A 16098-nucleotide genomic window follows, 5' to 3' on the forward strand; every position below is an offset into this window, starting at 1 on the left:
TACCTTAAGGAAATAGTGACGCGACATGGAGTCCCAGCGTCCATTGTCTCAGACCGAGACCCCAGGTTCAACTCCAGATTTTGGAGGAGCTTTCAGGAATGTGCGGGGACCAAGTTAAATATGAGTACCGCGTACCACCCCCAGACGGATGGGCAGAGTGAAAGGACCATCCAGACACTAGAGAATATGTTGAGAGTCTGTGCAATAGACTTTAAAGGGAGTTGGGATGATCACTTGCCGTTGATCGAGTTTTCTTATAACAATAGCTTTCATGCTAGCATCGGAATGCCGCCTTATGAGGCCCTGTACGGAAGAAGGTGTCGATCTCCCTTATACTGGGATGAGGTAGGAGAGCGGAAGATGCTCGGACCCGAAGTGGTCCAAAGGACCAAAGATATAGTGGATCTCATCAGAGGACGGCTTGTAGCAGCCCAAGACAGACAGAAGAAATATGCAGACCTAGCCCGAAAGGATAAGGAATATGAAGTCGGGGACTTAGTACTGCTAAAGGTATCCCCTTGGAAGGGATTAATGAGGTTCGGAAGGAAAGGAAAACTAAGCCCAAGATACATTGGACCTTTTGAGATATTAAGACGGATTGGAAAGTTAGCTTACGAGCTAGCCTTACCCCCTAATTTGCAACAAGTTCATAATGTGTTCCATGTGTCAATGCTAAGGAAGTATCATCGGGATGCCAGACACATAGTGGAGTACGAGCAGCTGGATATGCAGCCAGATCTAACTTACGTGGAGAAGCCAGTAAGGATTATAGATAAGAAGGAGCAGGTGCTTCGGAACAAAGTAATCAAGCTAGTCAGAGTACTATGGCAGAATCATAATGTGGAAGAATCAACTTGGGAACTAGAGAGCACAATGCTAGAAAAGTACCCCCATTTGTTTTCTGTTTGATTCCGGGACGGAATCCTTTTAAGGAGGGGAGACTGTAATAACCCCCAAAATTTTCAACTTTTTGTAACCCTTGTGAATAGTGTTTTAGCTGAATGAGAAAACTTTTCATGCCACACTATGTAGGGGTTCTATTATGGATATTCTGAGATTTTATTAGTACTCTATATGGTATATGAGTGTATGTAAAGATCGCCAGAATCCAATTCCGAACACTTTGGTTTTTTCCGGAAATCCACTAGATACGGAAAGAATTGAGTATAAGGTAACAGGATAAAAAGGATTTAAATTAAATGATTATAATAGAGGATCATAAAAAGGAATATAATGTATTGAGAAAGGTTAAGGGAACCTAAGTAATAAGATCCCGGGTATGATCCTTCAAACGATAAACGAGAGCGAAAGTTAAGCGAACCGTATAACAGATCAGTGGTCATTAGGCAAATAATTAGGAAGTTAATCAAAGGGATTAGAGAGAGTGATGTCACCCAACCAATGAGAAGAGGACAAGGAGGGAAAGATGACATCACCACATGACATGGGCATGACATGGGAAGGAAGGAGATGTGGTGGCTTTTTAACCACACAAAATCAAGGGCAACTAGGTAATTTACTAAATCAAACACAAAACCAATCAACCAAGCCAAGCAAATCACTTTCATCAAAATCAAAAAAAAAAAACCAAGGCATTGTTCTTCATGCTCTCGGCTTTTTGACATTTTAAAGGCAAGGAATTTCAAAATCAAAGATCCAAGCTTCCTAAATTAGTGAGTTAATTCCCTAATCATCCTTATGCTTAGTTAGGGCTATATCATGAGTTTAAGCCATCAATTCCTTCTCAATCTTCTTCATTTAATCAAAGAAGAAGACAATGAATAGTGTTTTCAAGTTTTTAACTTGAAATTTTTCTTGATTTCCTTGAAGATCCAAGCATTCCTAAGACTTCTCAAAGCTTTTTAAGGCTTCCTAGCTCCTCCCACCACTTCAAGGAAGGTATATCATCTCCAAACTCTAGATTCCTTTGTATTATAAGATGATTTTGATTAGTAGGGTGATATTGTAGCTTGATGTTTGTGATTTAGAGTTTGGGATTGAAATGGTATTGAATCGGATTGGTAAATCTTGTTGGTTTGGTTAAAAGAATGTAGTATAATTAAATTCAAGCTTAGGCATAAGTATGAATGTTAAAATTGAATTTGTAATAACCCCAATTTTTTTGAAATTTTGAAACCCTTATGAATAGTGTTTTTGTTGAATGAGAAAACTTTTCATGCCACACTATGTAAGGGTTCTGATATGGATATTCTGAGATTTTATTAGTACTTTATATGGGATATAAGTGTATGTAAAGATCGTCAGAATCCAAATTCAAACACTTTGATTTTTCTCGGAAATCCACTAGATACGGAAAGAATTGAATATAAGGTAAAAGGATACGAAGGATTTAAATTAAAGGATTATAAGAGAGGATCATAAAAAGGAATATAATGTATTGAGAAAGGTTAAGGGAACCTAAGTAATAAGATCTCGGGTATGATCCTTCAAACGATAAACGAAAACGAAAGTTAAGCGAACCGTATAACAGATCAGCGGTCATTAGGCAAACAATTAGGAAGTTAATCAAAGGGATTAGAGAGAGTGATGTCACCCAACCAATGAGAAGAGGACAAGGAGGGAAGGATGACATCACTACATGACATGGGCATGACATGGGAAGGAAGGAGATGTGGTGGCTTTTTAACCACACAAAATCAAGGGCAAATAGGTAATTGACTAAATCAAACACAAAAACAAATCAACCAAGCCAAGCAAATTCATTCTTCATCAAAATCAAAAAGAAACCAAGGCATTGTTCTTGAGAGCTCTCGGCTTTTTACTATTGCAAAAGGCAAGAAAATTCAAAATCAAAGATCCAAGCTTCCTAAATTGGTGAGTTAATTCCCTAATCATCTTCATGCTTAGTTAGGGCTATATCATGAGTTTAAGCCATCAATTCCTTCTCAATCTTCTTCATTTAATCAAAGAAGAAGACAATGAATAGTGTTTTCAAGTTTTTAACTTGAAATTTTTCTTGTTTTCCTTGAAGATCCAAGCATTCCTAAGACTTCTCAAAGTTTCTTAAGGCTTCCTAGCTCCTCCCACCACTTCAAGGAAGGTATATCATATCCAAACCCTAGATTCCTATGTATTATAAGATGATTTTGATTAGTAGGGTGATATTGTAGCTTGATGTTTGTGATTTAGAGTTTGGGATTGAAATGGTATTGAATCGGATTGGTAAATCTTGTTATTTTGGTTAAAAGAATGTAGTATAGTTAAATTCAAGCTTAGGCATAAGTATGAATGTTAAAATTGAATTGGTTGGGGTTGTTATGATGTGATAAGGATGGATGTTGGTTGAATGTTGGATTGAGGTTGAATTGGGTTGGTTTTGAATGGTTTTAAATTGGGAAATCGCGTAAACATAGCCGTCGTAACGTCTGATTTTCTTTAGACTGTTTTTGTGCATAACATTAGGACCCGAGAACCCCCTGCTAGATTATGACCATTGCCATGTCTAGATAGCTCGTGTTACGAGCTTCGTTTTGATATGTAGTTCGTTCGATTCCGATGCACGGTTTAGGAGAAACGACCGTTTCAAGTAACGGCATTTCGCGAACGAAACTTTTCCCCTCGCCTTACTTTGAAACATAGGTTAAAGACCAAAAAGGGTTAATTAATGTATGAAACATTTATGGTAAGTGTGTTAGGCAGTGGGTAAGACACTCGCGAAGGAATCGCCTTAAAACTCGTAAAGGTTAAATTATTAAAAATGGTGGAGCCGAGGGTACTCGAGTGACTTAAGAGAATCAGTAAGCGCAAAACGAGCGTTAGAGTCTGAGTTGGCTAGAGTATAGATTTACAAGTGACTTTGGTTTAATTCCAACTTACTTGTTGCTTATAGGTTACCAGACTCGTCCCGAGCCATTCGTAACCCCCAGTCGCTCAGGCAAGTTTTCTAACCGTTATAACTGTTGTTGTGATGTATATATGTATTTGCATTATCTTGCGATAGATGCATGTTGGTTAATTAGCAAATGTTGCAATATATTGAAGCATGCTGCTATGGTATATATATATGCATGCCTGTTTCGTATTCTTTCCATATATATCTGTTGATTCAGTTGATAATACCTATGCTAGAGGATAGCGGTAATTTGGATATACCCTTAGTATAGGGACCCAATGGTGAAAATATTTTCTAAAACCGGGAGTCGAGGATCCCGAGTAGATTTTGTATATATGGATATAAATATATATATATATATACTTATATATATATACTTATATATATATATATATGGTCATAGTTTTCAAAACTATTAATCGAATAAGGTTTATTCGATAACTTTAACTTTATTTTATTATTGAATATTATTTCGAATATTATTCGAAGGCTTATGACTCCTTTATATTAAATGAATATTATTTTGAATATTCATTCGAGGGCTTATGACTCTTTTATATTATTTATTGAATATTATTTGAATATTCATTCGAGGGCTTATGACTCAGTTTATATTATTTAATGAATATTATTTGAATATTCATTTGAGGATCTATGACTCCGATTATTTGCTGAGATATATTCTTTATTTTATTAAAGAATAAGGTGTCAATAATCAAACTTATTTTCGATTATTCAAATAAAGATAGTACTTTCATATAAGTATATCTTTGGTTATTTAATACTCGTTTCAAGTATAAGTTTTAATACTTCTACTTCAATTATTTTTATAAAGATTATTCTTTATGGGAATATTATTTAAATAATAATATTCAGACATTTTCTAAATATTCTGGGGACTGATTTACTTCATTAAATCAGCTTTACTCCAAACACTCTTTAAAGTATTTTCGAGTCTTCAAAATGATTTTTAAAAGTTAGAGCGGATCCCAAAACTCATTTTTATATTTAAGATCTTCCTTTTTAAGGGGATTTAAATACTCGCTCAAAACCTAAGGGATCCGGCTCTGTGGTGTATTTTATATTCGCAACACGGTTGCAGTTTTGGTAAATGAATTGATTACTTACCCAACGTTCGGGAAGTAAGTCCATCTATTGAGTCAGCATAAGCAACATGGGCTCAGTGGGCGTCCATGATAGTGTAAGTGGCTCAGTGGGAGTCCATCAAATGCATAAGTGGCTGAGTGGCAGTCCAGCATAAGGTCCTATTACGACCAGGGTGATGACTAGTGGGGAATTCGTCCATCTACTAGTAGAAAAGGTTACTTATGGGTATCTTTGCCTGATCAGCAAGATATCTGGTTTATGCCAAAATTCTTTTCCTTTTCAAATTTATTGGATATTGCAATTCTGTTCATACTTTACATGGCAGAGGTTTTCAGGAAAGGTATAAAGGAAGATGTATATGAGGGTAATATATATATATATATATCAGAACTTAATGAAGTATGTCATAACTTCATTTCCTTTAATAATATTTTAAAGATTTAATCTATTCAAATCTTGTCTTGTAGTCTCATCTATGTGATGAACTGTTGAAAGCTCATTATACTTTGAACAATGGTAGTTCAAGTAGCTTTATAAATGATATAAGTGTAGTGAAGTATTTGGTAACTTCATCTTTTAAACTTATATCTAGTTAATAATTGTCTTATGAATGACAAAGATTTTCAGAAAAACGTTGAGACAAGGTTAGATATATAAGATCACCTTGCAACGATATTTTTTATACAGTTATACACTGGAACTCTGTGTGTATTATGCATGGAAGAGGACTTCCAATATTTTGAAAAGTATATATGTATATATACTGAATATTTTGCGACTTCATCGCATTAAGATATCAAACTTGGTTCATTTCTTTTGACCAAGACTTTCATGAGTACTATGAGAAGGCTCATATTGTTAATCATTATACATATTATTTTGGTGGGCTTGCTGTTCACCCTTACCTTCTTCTTTCATCACACAACAACAGATAAAAAAGATGAACAGGACCAAGCTCCCGATTCGCAAGCGATTAGGAGACGTTCCGTAGTTTTCTAGAAGCATTGATGCCGCCGTAGCTGAGGTAGGAACTACCAATAGGCTAGGCTTTCAACTTTTGATGTACCAAATTTATGTATATTTATGAATTATAATAATGGCAAAGAAATGTAAATTTATTCAGAAAACCTTTTAAGGTGTATGGGCAGATAATTGTGGAATAAAATGACTTGTGGTTATTTTTGGATGTTCATCCCTGAGACTATAACGTGTGGTGTGTGTGTTTATTGTGGGGTCACAGTACAGAGTAGTTGAGTAATTATTAAGATTGGGTGTTATTAAGGGAAATGGAACTCGTGACAACCCGGATCCCCGACCCCGGATTTGGGGGTGTTACAGAAATGGTATCAGAGCGAAGCGTTATAAACCTCAGAGATGATGTGACATTAAGATAATAAGTTCACTAAGATAATAAGAACTCTTGCCAAGTTCATAGTCGGGCTACCTAACATAGCACTGACAGTTAAAACCCTTACAGGAACCCTTATAAGTATCGTGATAGTAACATAGTTTGTTCTCGTATAGGGCAGCGGGGCACCGAACCTTGAGGTTCAGGAGCATCAGCATGAGGATGTTTTATTACAAGTTGGAGATCAAATTGTGAATCCGATGGAGTACCCTAATGAGGGACCGGATGAGGTTCAGATAGAGAATGTTGCGGTTGAGGATGTTATTCCGGAAAGGATTGTGGCTGAGGAGGATCTCATGGAGGATCCTGATGAGAATGAAGAGAGGACCGCTGAGGAACAGATGACCGTAGTCAGGGCGACTACCAGAGCAAGAATGGCCGCGAGGGTGGCACTAGAGGATGAAGAGTTACCAAGGGCACAAAGGTTAATGAGGGCAGAAGGAGTGGGGCCTTCCACGACCCCAATTATACCAGTATCAGACCCTCTTCCAGAGGCTCCTGTAGACATCCATGAGGTTCCACCAATTCCTGTTCCCTCCCCTGTACAGAGCCCAGCACATACTGAGGAAATGCCACCTTTATCCCCTGCACCATTGTCACCTGATACCGTGCTTGGTTATCCATTTGGATCTCCTGGGTCTGCACCACCTGCACCCCATGGACTGCTAGATGCTACCACTCAGGCTTCTCTTATCGCTGATTATCATATGACTTTGGGTGGCCTGTCAGAGGCCCGGAATGTTAGGAGTGATCTGTTGGATTGACTTACTGCACCAAGGATTGTGGGTGGGATACTTCCGGCAGGATTAGCGTATAGCATGGAAAGGATTGAGGCTACCACCCGTGTTACAGCTAGAGGCCATCTTGAGGATCAGGTTGATCCAGCTCTACTTGCGACTATCTTAGACCTCATCACCTCTGTGATGGAGCAGGTTAGGGATGTCGTGCGTGCTCGCATCTCTTAATCCATGGTAGTGTGCAGAGCCAGAGCAATCAAACAAGGGTTTCATGTAGCACCGCTTTTGGAGGATTAGCCTAAGTTATGAATGATTAGTTTTAATGATGAGATGACTATCTATGGTAGTACTTTTGGGATAGGAGCGATAAGTTCATATGATGTAATCCTCTTTAATATGTTCAGTTGTTGTACCCTCGAACAAATGGTCATGTAAATATTCGTTAATTTCAGTTCAGATCACTTTGTTTGTGATAAAATCACATTGTTAATTGCTCTATTAACACTTAAGAGAGTGTCATGAAGTTTATCGAACTTGAGAATTCATAATTTGCAATCGTGCAAGGACTAAACGAGGGGAAGACTTAAGCAAAGTAAGTAAGACAAATATCCGGAGATTCTCAAAATTTTCCAAGTAATATGCCCCCACAAGGAATAAGATTAGGGGCAAACCTTGAATGTGATAATCAAGGAGGTCGCAATTAAGATATAAAGAACCCGGAATATAATAAAGTGGAAAATGAAGATTTTAAATTAAAAGATGACCCCAATTATGGGGAGTAGGAAGAAATATTTAGACTAAAACAGTAGAAGTCGAGCGAGATAAGGAGACCCGAGATGGTACTCCTATACGGAAATTCATGAACCTGTCTAAACAGAACTTATATTTTATTCCCAACCACCACCTTGAGGAAACAATGTGGTGTGAAATTCTTTCAGGACCTCTAAGTCACTAAGCTCTCAGAGTTCCAAGGAACAAGCTGACCCAGTCGAGGCAAGAGCCTGGCTAAAGGAAATATAGGAATCATTTGAGATTCTAAATGATTGACGAATCACAAAAGACTGTTTTTATCACTTACCCTCCTAAGAGAGAGACCACCCGCTGGTGAAAGACCAAGGAAGGCACGGAGCAAGAGATTATAATAAACTGATTTAAGTTCAGTCAATTATTTTCAGGAAAGTACTTCCCAAGGTTATAGAGATAGAGTAAAAGCTTTAGAGCCAGAACAAAGGCAGACGAGTATGATGAATTATGAATCTAAGTTGTAAAAGTTGTCAAGATTCGTTCTAAGGACACGAATGCAGAATGACGGGATGTTTGAAATCAATGCTTATGTTGTGTTGGTTCATGAAATAATGATTAGAGAAAGGAAAATAAAAAGAAACTGAAGTGGAAAGGAATACAAGGGCAATAGAGTTTGAGGTATGATAAGGGAGTTGGGTATGAGGAAACCCTAAAGACTCGTAGCAATAGACATAGAAAAGTATGCATTCGTCAGGATGAGGGTGATTCACCATGAGTTGAAGTTGATGGTTGAAGGCATAAGAGATACATATAGTTTACCCCCTGTAAGTTGGGAGGATTTGAGGAAACCTTGAGATAGTTTGAAGGATAAATAATGAGACGCGGATAGACTGAGGAGACAAGGAAATAAGAAATTAGGAAAATTGGATGAAGGAAGTGACCTTCAAGAATGTGAAGTGTAAGACCGGTGGCTTGATACCCAGAAACGGAGACGCCAGGTATGAAAGATATCCCAACATTGAGGTGACTGTTGAGATAAACAACAAAAGTAAATAAGGAATTATTAAGAAGAAGTTCACGTTGAACACGACCAATATCTTCCAGAACATCCTTGTTATCGTTACCAAATTAGGCAAGACAAGCGGATAACCGTTGTTATCTTTTGGAGGCCATATTGATTGACCCCATTTTGAATACAGATGTCATTGTGAAATTAGACATGTACTATCGAGGTGGGAATGATTGAATAAGACACCCTTATCAGGGATATATGACTTGATTTATCCATGGAAGGATGCAGGTGCCTTTTAAAGGTAGAATTAAGGATAGAACATCGGTAACTTAAAATGAATCCTAGGGGAATGCATAAAGGTTGGCATGTCACCCTTAATAGGGACAGTATGAGTTTTGACAGTATGATTTGGAAAGGATTAAGGTAATAACAACCTTTAAGAATCAGTGGAGAAATTTTTCAGAAGAATATAAACAATGGTTCTAGTATTAGTAAATGGTATTGTGATATGCCCTGTATCTAGGGAATACAGGACGAACGATTGAAGGATAACCTTAGAGGTTTTACAAGGAGAAAGGTAATATTCAAAATTCTCAAGAATAGAAATGTTGATAAAGGAAATATGACGTAATTATAATGTTGCCAAGTGAGGCACGTGTTAAACCACGAGAAAGTATGAATCGAACCAGTAAAGGTCGAAATTGTTCAGGGCAATTAGGACCTAAGACAAAAGATGTTCTAAGTATGATTGAGAGTCAGTCGTGACAGTGATTAACCTCTAAAGATTGAGGCAATAACTTATGGAAAAATGGTGATATTTTTTTTTATTTTATTTACTTATCAGATATTAAAGAAAAGCATTTTCACATAATCTGTGATTGAAATAAGGTAGAAAATTTATTTGGAGGTGGTTAAAATGACATTGACTGTAAGGAAATTTTACTATCAGGAAAGGCCAAAGAGGTGGCCGACACTTTAAAGGTAAGAGGATAATTATAGGCGCGTGTGCCAAAGGAATACAGTGATGATGGTTGAAGCCGGGAAGGTTGAATTACGGTTCGGAAGATTGACATTCCTTCTGATGACTGTGCAATACTCAACCGTAATAGTAGTTGGGTAAAGGTTTAATTCGTGTAATCGCCATTAGCGGGCTATCTATCTTAGAAGGTACTATCTTGAGAATGAGCCTGGACCATGTTTCAAAAGGACTAAACGAACCTTTGAGTTAAGTCTTCTATCGAAGGCATATGATTAAGAATGGTATTAACCTGCTATCGTTACTTTGATTGAAACTCTTCTGCAATTTTATCTACTTCATGTCATGAAAGTACGTCAGAGTTTGGAGTGTTCTTCATGAATTGTGATTGGTGGTTATGTTAACTCCTTAGGAGAATTAGATACGAGATGTATGGACTCCGTATGGTTAGCTATTAAGACTTCATGGAAAATGAACGACTACAGTAGGTCAGTGGTGGACCATAGTAAGGCAGCAATGATTCTGCGAGTAATGAGCTGATTACAACCGTGAGAGTTGTATTGGAATGGGTGTTGAGATTGAGTACCACTAATCGGGTCGTGGTAGTGTATAAGTTATCATTGATAGACTAATTAAGTAGAGTATCTACCTATTGAATATTATTCTTTCTTATCAATAGAGAGTCGTATTACTATACGAGGAAGGTTGCGGTGCAAGCATAGAATTCTATTAACGTTGATGTATAAAATGAGATTCCAGATTCAATTTTCGATGTCGAGGGAGTTTCATAGGTTATTGAGTATAAGCTCGAGGAAGAGCATGGGTCCATAGAATGATGGACGGAATAACAAAAATATTTAAGCATGTGAAATACGATGCGATAATACTTGATGTTGATATATACATATATGTTTTGTTCTCCTATGACAAACCTCTATAATTCAGAGGTAGGTTCCAAGCCAGATATTTTATGGCAATATTTTTTTTCATATATACAATTCTCTTCAGTTCGTTCTTTTCTCTCTTTTCATTTCATGTAAACTGAGAAGAACAACCCTTCCAGAAGGGGAGGTATTGCCGAATGACTATCTATCTGTGTGATAGAAGCCGAGTAGGATACCAGCTATTGTTTAATTGCTTGTCAAGTACTAAAGGCTGGCCACCTTCTGTACTAACTATGCGATATAACAAGTGTTCATGATCATAGTGATCTCTCAACAAATTCCTTTACTTCAATTTGATTGATCAAATTTTGGAAAATAGAAACAACTGAAAAAGGAGTAATAAAGTGGTGGTAGTATGCGGAATGGAAACACATTCGTGATACTAAGGTTGACGTGGTTATTAAAAGGTTATAGAACGCTAGCGAGCAGAAGTATAACCCGTATAATATTAGGAACGGAAGGTAGTAGCGATTACGAACTGGAAAAGAATGGGTATTGAGAAGCAAAAGTTCTAATGCTAAAAGCTATAATGAGAGTCTGTGCAATAGACTTGAAAGAATTTGGAATGATCACCTAACACGGATTGAGTTTTCTTACGACAATAGATCATATGTCAGAATTGAGATATTGCCTTATGAGATCCTTGAGGGAAGACAATGTCGATTTCCCTTATGTTAGGATGAAGTTGTAAAGCGCAAGATGCTCGGACCCGCAGTAGTCCAAAGGGCCAGGGATATAATAGATCTAATCAGAGGACGGCTGGTAGTAACCCAAGATGGACATAAGAAGTATGTTGATTTGACACGAAAGGACAAAGAATAGGAAGTAGGGGACCTAGTGTTGTTAAAGGTATCCCCTTGGAAACCCTTGGAAAAGATTGATGAGAATCGGAAAGAAAGGAAAGCTAAGTCCACAATTTGTCGGACCCTTGGATATATTAAGAAGTATTGGGAAGTTAGCGTATGAGCTAGCCTTACCCCAGAATATGTAGCAAGTCATAACGTGTTTCACGTATCAATGTTAAGGAAGTGTAATTCGGATGCCAGATAAATAGGGGCATATGAGCGCATAGACATGCAACCAGACGTTACCTATATGGAGCAACCAGGAAGGGTTATAGAGTGAAAAGGAACAAGTACTTAGGAGAAGGGTTATCAAACTAGGCGGAGTTTGGTGGTAGGACCACAATGTGGGAAAATGTACTCGAGAGTTAGAAAGTACAATGCTAAGAGAGTATCCCTATTCATTTTTTATCTGATTCCGGGACGGAATCCTTTTAAGGAGGGGAGACTGTAATAACCCCAATTTTTTTGAAATTTTGAAACCCTTATGAATAGTGTTTTTGCTGAATGAGAAAACTTTTCATGCCACACTATGTAGGGGTTCTGATATGGATATTCTGAGATTTTATTAGTACTTTATATGGGATATAAGTGTATGTAAAGATCGTCAGAATCCAAATTCAAACACTTTGATTTTTCTCGGAAATCCACTAGATACGGAAAGAATTGAATATAAGGTAACAGGATACGAAGGATTTAAATTAAAGGATTATAAGAGAGGATCATAAAAAGGAATATAATGTATTGAGAAAGGTTAAGGGAACCTAAGTAATAAGATCTCGGGTATGATCCTTCAAACGATAAACGAAAACGAAAGTTAAGCGAACCGTATAACAGATCAGCGGTCATTAGGCAAACAATTAGGAAGTTAATCAAAGGGATTAGAGAGAGTGATGTCACCCAACCAATGAGAAGAGGACAAGGAGGGAAGGATGACATCACCACATGACATGGGCATGACATGGGAAGGAAGGAGATGTGGTGGCTTTTTAACCACACAAAATCAAGGGCAAATAGGTAATTGACTAAATCAAACACAAAAACAAATCAACCAAGCCAAGCAAATTCATTCTTCATCAAAATCAAAAAGAAACCAAGGCATTGTTCTTGAGAGCTCTCAGCTTTTTACTATTGCAAAAGGCAAGAAAATTCAAAATCAAAGATCCAAGCTTCCTAAATTGGTGAGTTAATTCCCTAATCATCTTCATGCTTAGTTAGGGCTATATCATGAGTTTAAGCCATCAATTCCTTCTCAATCTTCTTCATTTAATCAAAGAAGAAGACAATGAATAGTGTTTTCAAGTTTTTAACTTGAAATTTTTCTTGTTTTCCTTGAAGATCCAAGCATTCCTAAGACTTCTCAAAGTTTCTTAAGGCTTCCTAGCTCCTCCCACCACTTCAAGGAAGGTATATCATATCCAAACCCTAGATTCCTATGTATTATAAGATGATTTTGATTAGTAGGGTGATATTGTAGCTTGATGTTTGTGATTTAGAGTTTGGGATTGAAATGGTATTGAATCGGATTGGTAAAAATTGTTGTTTTGGTTAAAAGAATGTAGTATAGTTAAATTCAAGCTTAGGCATAAGTATGAATGTTAAAATTGAATTAGTTGGGGTTGTTATGATGTGATAAGGATGGATGTTGGTTGAATGTTGGATTGAGGTTGAATTGGGTTGGTTTTGAATGGTTTTAAATTGGGAAATCGCGTAAACATAGCCGTCATAACGTCCGATTTTCTTTAGACTGTTTTTGTGCATAACATTAGGACCCGAGAACCCCCTGCTAGATTATGACCATTTCCATGTCTAGATAGCTCGTGTTATGAGCTTCGTTTTGATATGTAGTTCGTTCGATTCCGATGCACGGTTTAGGAGAAACGACCGTTTCAAGTAACGTCGTTTCGCGAACGAAACTTTTCCCCTCGCCTTACTTTGAAACATAGGTTAAAGACCAAAAAGGGTTAATTAATGTATGAAACATTTATGGTAAGTGTGTTAGGCAGTGGGTAAGACACTCGCGAAGGAATCGCCTTAAAACTCGTAAAGGTTAAATTATTAAAAATGGTGGAGCCGAGGGTACTCGAGTGACTTAAGAGAATCAGTAAGCGCAAAATGAGCGTTAGAGTCTGAGTTGGCTAGAGTATAGATTTACAAGTGACTTTGGTTTAATTCCAACTTACTTGTTGCTTATAGGTTACCAGACTCGTCCCGAGCCATTCGTAACCCCCAGTCGCTCAGGCAAGTTTTCTAACCGTTATAACTGTTGTTGTGATGTATATATGTATTTGCATTATCTTGCGATAGATGCATGTTGGTTAATTAGCAAATGTTGCAATATATTGAAGCATGCTGCTATGGTATATATATATGCATGCCTGTTTCGTATTCTTTTCATATATATCTGTTGATTCAGTTGATAATACCTATGCTAGAGGATAGCGGTAATTTGCATATACCCTTAGTATAGGGACCCAAAGGTGAAAATATTTTCTAAAACCGGGAGTCGAGGATCCCGAGTAGATTTTGTATATATTGATATAAATATATATATATATATACTTATATATATATGGTCATAGTTTTCAAAACTATTAATCGAATAAGGTTTATTCGATAACTTTAACTTTATTATATTATTGAATATTATTTCGAATATTATTCGAAGGCTTATGACTCCTTTATATTAAATGAATATTATTTTGAATATTCATTCGAGGGCTTATGACTCTTTTATATTATTTATTGAATATTATTTGAGTATTCATTCGAGGGCTTATGACTCAGTTTATATTATTTAATGAATATTATTTGAATATTCATTTGAGGATCTATGACTCCGATTATTTGCTGAGATATATTCTTTATTTTATTAAAGAATAAGGTGTCAATAATCAAACTTATTTTCGATTATTCAAATAAAGATAGTACTTTCATATACTTATACTTCAATTATTTTTATAAAGATTATTCTTTATGGGAATATTATTTAAATAATAATATTCAGATATTTTCTAAATATTCTGGGGACTGATTAATTCATTAAATCAGCTTTACTCCAAACACTCTTTAAAGTGTTTTCGAGTCTTCAAAATGATTTTTAAAAGTTAGAGCGGATCCCAAAACTCATTTTTATATTTAAGATCTTCCTTTTTAAGGGGATTTAAATACTCGCTCAAAACCTGAGGGATCCGGCTCTGTGGTGTATTTTATATTCGCAACACGGTTGCAGTTTTGGTAAATGAATTGATTACTTACCCAACGTTCGGGAAGTAAGTCCATCTATTGAGTCGGCATAAGCAACATGGGCTCAGTGGGCGTCCATGATAGTGTAAGTGGCTCAGTGGGAGTCCATCAAATGCATAAGTGGCTGAGTGGCAGTCCAGCATAAGGTCCTATTACGACCAGGGTGATGACCAGTGGGGAATTCGTCCATCTACTAGTAGAAAAGGTTACTTATGGGTATCTTTGCCTGATCAGCAAGATATCTGGTTTATGCCAAAATTCTTTTCCTTTCCAAATTTATTGGATATTACAATTCTGTTCATACTTTACATGGCAGAAGTTTTCAGGAAAGGTATAAAGGAAGATGTATATGAGGGTAATATATATATATATATATCATAACTTAATTAAGTATGTCATAACTTCATTTCCTTTAATAATATTTTAAAGATTTAATCTATTCAAATCTTGTCTTGTAGTCTCATCTATGTGATGAACTGTTGAAAGCTCATTATACTTTGAACAATGGTAGTTCAAGTAGCTTTATAAATGATATAAGTGTAGTGAAGTATTTGGTAACTTCATCTTTTAGACTTATATCTAGTTAATAATTGTCTTATGAATGACAAAGATTTTCTGAAAAACGTTGAGACAAGGTTAGATATATGAGATCACCTTGCAACGATATTTTTTATACAGTTATACACTGGAACTTTGTGTGTATTATGCATGGAAGAGGACTTCCAATATTTTGAAAAGTATATATGTATATATACTGAATATTTTGCGACTTCATCACATTAAGATATCAAACTTGGTTCATTTCTTTTGACCAAGACTTTCATGAGTACTATGAGAAGGCTCATATTGTTAATCATTATACATATTATTTTGGTGGGCTTGCTGCTCACCCTTGCCTTCTTCTTTCATCACACAACAATAGATAGAAAAGATGAACAGGACCAAGCTCCCGATTCGCAAGCGATTAGGAGACGTTCCGCAGTTTTCTAGAAGCATTGATGCCACCGTAGCTGAGGTAGGAACTACCAATAGGCTAGGCTTTCAACTTTTGATGTACCAGATTTATGTATATTTATGAATTGTAATAATGGCAAAGAAATGTAAATTTATTCAGAAAACCTTTTAAGGTGTATGGGCAGATAATTGTGGAATAAAATGACTTGTGGTTATTTTTGGATGTTCATCCCTGAGACTATAACGTGTGGTGTGTGTGTTTATTGTGGGGTCAC

Source organism: Apium graveolens, chromosome 10, assembly GCF_009905375.1.
Source record: "Apium graveolens cultivar Ventura chromosome 10, ASM990537v1, whole genome shotgun sequence".
Lineage (NCBI taxonomy): Eukaryota > Viridiplantae > Streptophyta > Magnoliopsida > Apiales > Apiaceae > Apium > Apium graveolens.